Source organism: Lolium rigidum, chromosome 5 (genome assembly GCF_022539505.1).
Source record: "Lolium rigidum isolate FL_2022 chromosome 5, APGP_CSIRO_Lrig_0.1, whole genome shotgun sequence".
Classification (NCBI taxonomy): Eukaryota; Viridiplantae; Streptophyta; class Magnoliopsida; order Poales; family Poaceae; genus Lolium; species Lolium rigidum.
In genome coordinates, this window is record NC_061512.1 from 143,910,639 (window position 1) to 143,919,304 (window position 8,666).

General features: G+C 50.7%; 1 pseudogene; it reads right to left on the bottom strand.

Annotated features, from left to right (window-relative positions):
- Window positions 1-200: 200 nt before the first annotated feature.
- On the bottom strand, window positions 201-1,253 carry LOC124656511 (annotated as a pseudogene).
- Between the last annotated feature and the right edge of the window lie 7,413 nt (window positions 1,254-8,666).

Sequence of the window (8,666 nt, forward strand, 5' to 3'; positions counted from 1 at the left end):
GCGCGCTGCGAGAGATGGTGGCGGCGACGATGACGTCTCCAACGTCGGAGCACCGTTCTGGATGTCGTCGACGATGTTCTCCAGGGTGCGCCCCGGAACGCCCCAAAAGAGGAGGCTGTTCCGGCTATTCCGCCGGCCGACAAGGCCGATGGTGTTTTTCATCTCGACGTCAGGCATCGTTGATGTTCATCTCCGATGTCCTACTCCAATCCCTGCACGCGCATTCGCTTCCGGCCGATGCAGACGCCGAAGAGCCTCGCGCTCATCTTCTCCTCCGCGCCGTTCTCGGCGGCGGTCGGGGAGGTCGGTAGGAGGTGGAGCACGGAAGGGGGCGTGAGCAGCGTGGCCTCCATGGTCTCGCCGGAGGCGGCAGCCGAGACGGTGTACTTGGACATGAGTGCGAAGATGTTGTTGCAGAGCTTCTTCATCTGGCCGAGCTCCCGCGCGAGGCGCGTGTTCTCCCGCCGCAGCCGGTCGTTCTCGTCTCCCAGGCTAAGGTCGCTGTCGGAGCAAGACGGCGCGGGGTGCGGGTGGCGCGGGAAGGGCGGCTCCGGGGACGAGCTCGAGGACAGCGCCTGCTCGTCGCCGGAGAGCGCCGGCGAGCTCGAGCTCGAGCCCGAGCACTGTGGCTTCGCCACGGGTAGCACCATTGGGATGGCGGCCGCCGCGGCGGCCGGCGTCACCTTCCGGCGGTGTATGTCGACGAGCAGCCGCTTCTCCCCTCGCCGGAAGCAGTCGTTGGCGAACTCCCACCTGTCCGGTATGATCTTCCTGAATCCCTGCACCCGCCAGCACACCGACACGTATCAGCGCCTCCGCATTCCGGCGACAGGAAGAAGGGGAAATGGAGAGGGGTCTTACGTATGTGTTGAGCTGCCGCACGAAGCTGGAGAAGTTGTTGTGCTTGAAGTACTTGGGGAGGAGGTCGCGCGCGAACTCTGCGGGTCGCCACACGACGAAGGTGGAGCCGTCGTGGTTCCAGGAGATGACGTCGTCGACGGCGGGGTCGTCCACCAGCTGGTACGTCTTGTTGAGGAACGGCGTCGGCAGCATCCTCTGCCCCGCCCCCGCCGGCGCCGGAGGAGGAGGCGTCTCGCCGGAGGCCAGGTCGCCCATGTAACACCGCCACCGCCGGGGCAGATCTGTCCCGACGAAACGAAAACGCCGCGCGCGAGAATGGACGGGGAGTTGGGCGGTTCTGGAAGGTTCCGGTTGCGTGGCGTGGTATGGACGGTAGCAGCCAACCAACGAAATCGGCAGAGGAAGGAAGGGAGTTACGCGGCGCGGGCACGGAACGGGAGGAGGAAGCGTAGGGGAGACGGGAGAGTGGGAGAGGCAGCGGCGGTTGCGGGGCTATAAACCCGGCGAGGACGCTCTCCGAGCGGCGGTTGGGGGTGGAGCGCTCGGGATGGAGCCGATCCAACGGGGGTGACGAGCATTGGGGGGCCTCCGAAGCCACGAGAAGTTTCGGTGGATTTTTTGTGAGGATTTTGTCGGAGCATGGCGGATTCTCGAAGCTTCAAGGTGGGACGGAGGGAATCCGGGACACGTTTCCGGTGCCGCAGGGCCCACCCCGCCTCCACGAGGCGGATCACGGAGCCACGACTTCCGCACTACACGTACACCAAGTTGCGCCAGGGTTAAAAGTGGCTGCTCTCACTTGCTCCCTTTTCGCAGCTTCTCGATATTTTTCCGTTCCTGCTGATTTTTGGCACCTACGTGTGCCCTTGACGGCTTGACGCGTATCCAGCACATATTCTGGCACGGAGCAACAACTGTCATCCATCCAAAACCGATATTCCTGCCATTCGCAAGAAAAGAAAAAAAAATAAACCGGTTTTCATGCCATTCGCAACAAAAGAGAAAAAAACAAACCGCTTATCCGCTGCCGAGATGTTTTACGAGGAAATAGAGCATCTCCACCTGCGAGCTTTTTTGGGACCGGGAGTAAAAATGGGCTAGCATCGGCGTGTCCCAAACGGCGCAGGTGATTTTTCGAGCTCAATAGAAGCGCCGGCAACCCCGTGCCGGTCCCTTCGTCAAGGGCGCGAATCGCCACGCCGGCGCCTCGCGAGACTGAAAATTTTGGGCATGGAAGCGGCCTGTCAGTGACGCCAGGGCGCCGCGCGGGATATTTTACCGACACCGCGCGATCTATATTATCCCTCCTCCCCTGCCTCATTAGTGCAACGGATTTGCTACCCCTCAGGCGACTGAGAATTCGGTAAGTCTCAGTCGAGCTGCAGGACCGTTCGATCTACTTCAAGATTCGCGCAAGCTTGGCTGGACGGAACTCAGAAAAATAGAAAAAAATATGCAGGATTCACGATTCGACCTTTGGACCGAGCAGAACTAGACTGACACACACAACCACTACGGCAAACAATGCTTTACATTTGTTCCTAAGCGCGTTCTCTACTAGAGTTATTTTGTAGCCATTTCCATTTCCATTTTTATTGTTTTCTTTTATTTTTATTTTTTTCCTTCTATTTTTTCTTTATTTTTTTTGTATTCTTTATTTATTTTTCAGTCTATTATACGTCAAACCTTGTTCTTGCTTTTGTAATAATTAACTTTCTGATACATTTGAGTTTCGTGCAACTTGTATGTTTTGATCCTCATTATTTTTGACACGAGTCACAATTTTTTCTCAAGAAATATGCAATTAGCAAAAAAAAAATCGAAACAAGTTGCACTTTCATCAAAAAAGCTTTCAAGTAGCAAGATGATTTTGATACAGGTTGCATTTTTCTCAAGATATGTGTAACTCTATTGGTTTTCGATACAAGTTGCACTATTCTCAAGAAATATGCAACTATCTTAAAAATGTGCAACTCCACATGGTTTCCAATATAAGTACACTTTTTCTAAAGAAACATGCAATTAGTATTCATTTACGAAACACGTTGCAAAATATGCAACTCTCCTAAGAATTGTGCAACTCCAACCAGTTATGCTACGAGTTGCACTTTTCTCGAGAAACGTGCAATCGGTCTTGAATTAATTGCACTTTTTGTCAAGAAATATGCAAGTGCCAATAGGGTTCACATACGAGTTGCACTTTTTATCAAGATATGTGCAACTCCAACCAGTTTTCGTTACAAGTTTCACTTTTCTCGAGAAACATGCAACCGGCCTTGAATTTGTTGCACTTTTATTAAGAAATATGCAAGTAGCAACATTATTTTGATCCGAGTTACACTTTAATCAAGATATGTGCAACTACAACTAGTTTTCTCTATGAGTTACACTTTTCTCGAGAAACATGCAACTGGTCTTGAATTAGTTGCCCTTTTAACAAGAAATTTGCAAGTAGCAATAGGATTTTCATATGAGTTACACTAAGATATGTGCAACTTAAACCAGTTTCTGCTATTAGTTGCTCTTTTCTCGAGAAATGTGCAACCCGTATCAAAATCATCTTCTCGAGATTTTTTTTTCTCTTTTCCAAATTCACACGGTCGTTTTTGAGAGAGAAACAAGCTAAGTATAACCTCATTTCACTCGGCTAATGATGATCGTGTGAACTCTTCAAGGGCCACGTAAAGTCGAGCTCTCTGTGCTACGCCCAATCGGTCGGAAGGAAAACAAAAACATGACAAGCAACATGACCAGGCAGTGGCTAGATGCTACACGGGGGACACAAAACTAATCGACTGAGATGTAACCAAATCTCAGTCGACTGAGATCTCCAGCACGGGATCAATATCCGAGTCCGAGGAATCACTGTCAACGTCGTCCTCGTCCTCCTCATCAGAACCTTCCTCGTCACCGTCCCTGTCCCCAGAGGTCTTCTTCTTGAACGCAGCAAGCTTGGCCTGCGCGTCGGCCTCGGCCAGGAGGTCCTCCTCTAAGTCGGCCACCTTGGCGGAGAGGAAGTTGCGGCACTGGAAGGTGAGGTGGCCGACGCGGCCTCACTTCTTGCAGGCACCGCGGGTCTCGTCGGTGGGGACGCTGGTGGCGCGGGCGAGCGCGAGCAGGCCCTGGAAGCTGTTGTAGGCGTTCTCGGAGGAGGGGTCCGAGGAGGGCGGCGCGGCGGCCTCAGCGGTGGCATTGGTGGCGGCGGCCGCGGCGGTGGCGGACACGGAGAGGAAGGGGCCTGCTGGTGCTTGTTGTTCTCGGGCGCGTAGGGGTCGTACCCGATGGCGCTCTGCCAGATGCCGTGCGTCTGCAGCGCCGCGCTGCTGTGCACGCGGTTGTTCGCCGGCATGCGCACGCGCCCCGCCGTCGCCGGCATCTTCGCTCGCCGGGGTTGTTAGAGTTAGGGCTTGGTGGGTGGTTGGGGGAAATTGGGGATCGGGATCGATTGGGGATTTCTCTCGATCGAATTGGGGGTGGAGGTCAGCAGAGAGCCGTGCATGACTTCTCACTGGACAGATCTATATACACCATTATGCTGATGGGCCAACGTGAAGTTAGGGCATCTCCAGCTGCGCGACGCATTTCAGACGTCTGAAATGTCCGTTTGCGTCGCGCGGCGGACGCGAGATAGACCTTTTTTGTCCGCGCGTCCGTTTGCACCTAGGGGTGGCTCCAGCGGCCCGATGCATTTCGGCGTTTGCATCAATTATGAAGTTTCGAAACAACAAAGTAAGGAATTCAACAAAGTCATACTTGTTACATTTAAATTTTTAAAAGTCTACATGAAAATAAGATATTATTTCTCTAGACATGATCTTCATGGCCAGCCAATGTCCACTGATGCTCAATAAGATCCGTCTGCAGCTGTTTGCAGACGTTCTCGTTAGTGACTTCTACATTGATATGTAGATAGTCCTGCCAAGATGAAGCTCCAAGAAGTGGCGCCACCAGCTCATCTTGGAATTCTCAGTGGTTCTCATTGCGGACGCCCGTTCTCAACGATCATGTTGTGCATGATCACGCAACATGTCATCACCTCATGCATGGTCTTCAGGGACCATGTTCTTGCCGGGTGACGGACAATTGCCCACCAAGCTTGGAGCACACCAAATCCATGCTCTACATCTTTCCTGCAAGCCTCTTGCATCTTGGCAAACCTCCTCGTCTTCTCGGAGTTTGGATTACGGACAGTCTTCACCAATGTGGCCCAGTCAGGGTAGATGCCATCAGCAAGATAATATGGTTTGTCATATGCATTTCCATTGATCTCATAGCTCACCCCGGGGAGCTTTGCCTTGCATGAGCCGGTTGAAAACCGGTGATCGGTGCAACACATTGATGTCATTGTTGGAACCGGCCATGCCAAAGAATGAATGCCAAATCCATAAATCTTGTGATATGACAGCTTCAAGAATGACAGTCCGTCCCTCCCCATGCCCGTTGTACGCACCCTGCCATCCAAATGGACAGTTTTTTCAGTCCCAGTGCATGCAATCTATGCTGCCAATCATTCCTGGGAACCCTCTAGACTCGTTGATAGACAGGAGCCGCCTTGTATCCTCAACAGTTGGCTCCCTACAGTAATACTCTCCGAACACGGCAATCACTGCTCGGCAAAACCTATACATGGCCTCATGGCAGGTGCTCTCACCCATTTGAAGATACTCATCGAATATATCTGCAGCCATTCCATCTGAGAGCATGCGAATAGCCGCGGAGCATTTTTTGTACGAGGTGAATCCTATCGCACCTGTTGCATCGGGCCTGCATTGGAAATACGGGTCATAGTTTCTGACGCCCCGTAGAATGACAAAGAACAAGTCCCTTGACATCCTATACCGGCGCCGGAAGAGTTTTTTCGGGAACACCGGATTGGTGAGGTGGAAGTAGTCCTTGTGGAGGTGGGCCTGCTGATACGTCTCCAACGTATCTATAATTTCTGATGTTCCATGCTAGTTTTATGACAATACCTGCATGTTTTGCTCACACTTTATAATGATTTTATGCATTTTCCGGGACTAACCTATTAACAAGATGCCGAGGTGCCGGTTCCTGTTTTCTGCTGTTTTTGGTTTCAGAAATCCTACACAGGAAATATTCTCGGAATTGGACGAAACAAAAGCCAAACCTCCTATTTTACCGAGACGGACCCAGAACACCGAAGGAGAGACGAAGAGGGGCCAAGGGGGCCCCACACCACCTGGCGGCGCGGCCAAGAGGGGGGCGCGCCTAGCTATGGGGTGGGCCCCTCGTGACCCCTCTGACGCCGCCCTTTCGCCTATATAACCCTCCAGATGCGAAAACCCTAAAAACCCGACGATATTCCACGAAGAGTTTCGTAGCCGCCGCCATCACGAAGACAAGTTTCGGGGGACAGAATCTCTGTTTCGGCACGCCGCCGGGACGGGGAAGTGCCCCCGGGAGTCTTCTCCATCAACGCCACCGCCTCCATCATGCTCCGTGAGTAGTTCCCCCATGGACTACGGGTTCTAGCAGTAGCTAGTTGGTACTCTCTCTCCCATGTACTTCAATACAATGATCTCATGAGCTGCCTTACATGATTGAGATCCATCTGATGTAATCGGTGTTGTGTTTGTTGGGATCCGATGAATTGTTACATTATGATCAGTCTATCTATAAAGTTTGTGAAGTTATTGTTGGTGCAATCTTGTTGTGTTTAATGCTTGTCACTAGTGCACGAGTGGAATGATCTTAGATTTAAGCTCTAATTATTGCTTAGATTGTATCTACAAGTTGTTTGCACATGTCTATGTCCGAAACCCGAGGCCCCGTAGTGACAAGCAATCGGGATAACTGGAGGGATGGCTTAGATATGAGGATCACATGTTTTCACCAAGTGTTAATGCTTTGCTCCGGTGCTCTATTAAAAGGAGTACCTTAATTACCAATATATTCCCTTGAGGCCCGGCTGCCACCGGCTGGTAGGACAAAAGATGTTATGCAAGTTTCTCATTGCGAGCACGTATGACTTGTTGGAGATATGCCCAAGAGGCAATAATAAAAGTGGTTATTATATATCTTTATGTTTATGATAAATGTTTATATACCATGCTATAATTGTATTAACTGAAACATTGATACATGTGTGATATGTAAACAACAAAGAGTCCCTAGTAAGCCTCTTAACTAGCTTGTTGATTAATAGATGATTAGTTTCATAATCATGAACATTGGATGTTATTAATAACAAAGTTATATCATTATATGAATGATGTAATGGACACACCCAATTAAGCGTAGCATAAGATCACGTCATTAAGTTATTTGCTATAAGCTTTCGATACATAGTTACCTAGTCCTTTCGACCATGAGATCATGTAAATCACTTATACCGGAAAGGTACTTTGATTACATCAAAAGTCACTGCGTAAATGGGTGGTTATAAAGGTGGGATTAAGTATCCGGAAAGTATGAGTTGAGGCATATGGATCAACAATGGGATTTGTCCATCCCGATGACGGATAGATTTACTCTGGGCCCTCTCGGTGGAATGTCGTCTAATGTCTTGCAAGCATCTGAATAAGTTCATAAGAGACCACATACCACGGTACGAGTAAAGAGTACTTGTCAGGAGACGAGGTTGAACAAGGTATAGAGTGATACCGATGATCAAACCTCGGACAAGTAAAATATCGCGTGACAAAGGGAATTGGTATCGTATGTGAATGGTTCATTCGATCACTAAGTCATCATTGAATATGTGAGAGCCATTATGGATCTCCAGATCCCGCTATTGGTTATTGGTCGGAGAGAGTTCTCACCCATGTCCACATAGTTCATGAACCGTAGGGTGACACACTTAAGGTTTGATGTTGTAATAGTAGAACTTGAATATGGAATGGAGTTCGAAATATTGTTCGGAGTCTCGGATGGGATCCCGGACATCACGAGGAGTTCCGGAATGGTACGGAGAATAAGATTCATATATAGGAAGTCATATTCCAAGTTTGGAAATGATCCGGTGCATTTATGGAAGGTTCTAGAAAAGTCCGGAAGAAATCACTTTGGAAGGCGGAGTCCCGGAGGGACTCCACCACCCATGGCCGGCCAAACCTAAAGGGGAGGAGTCCCAAGTGGACTCCCCTAGGGTGGCCGGCCACCCCCTCCCAAGGAAAGGTGGGAGTCCCACCTCAAGTGGGAATCCCACCTTGGGTAGGTTTCATGTCATATGGAAGGTTTTGGTTTGGGGTCTTATTCGAAGACTTGTAGACCAACTCTTGGGTGTTCCACCTATATAATGAGGGACAAGGGGAGGGGGCCGGCCACCCCAACAGCACAAGGTGGCCGCACCCCATAGTGGTCGGCGCCCCCCTCTCCCAAACCCTAGCCGCCCCACCTCCTCCACCTCTCCCGCAACGCTTAGCGAAGCTCCGCCGGAGTTCTCCATCGCCACCGCCACCACGCCATCGTGTTGCCGGATTCAAGGAGGAGCTACTACTTCCGCTGCCCGCTGGAACGGGGAGAAGGACGTCGTCTTCATCAACACCGAACGTGTGACCGAGTACGGAGGTGATGCCCGATCGTGGCGCCGTGATCAAGATCTTCTACGCGCTTTTGCAAGCGGCAAGTGATCGTCTACCGCAGCAACAAGAGCCTCATCTTGTAGGCTTTGGAAATCTTCAAGGGTGAGTCTTGATCATCTCCTCGTTGCTCCCATCTTCTAGATTGCATCTTGGCTTGGTTTGCGTTCTCGCGGTAGGAAAATTTTGTTTTCTATGCAACGTATCCCTACAGTGGTATCAGAGCCGTGTCTATGCATAGATGGTTGCACGAGTAGAACACAA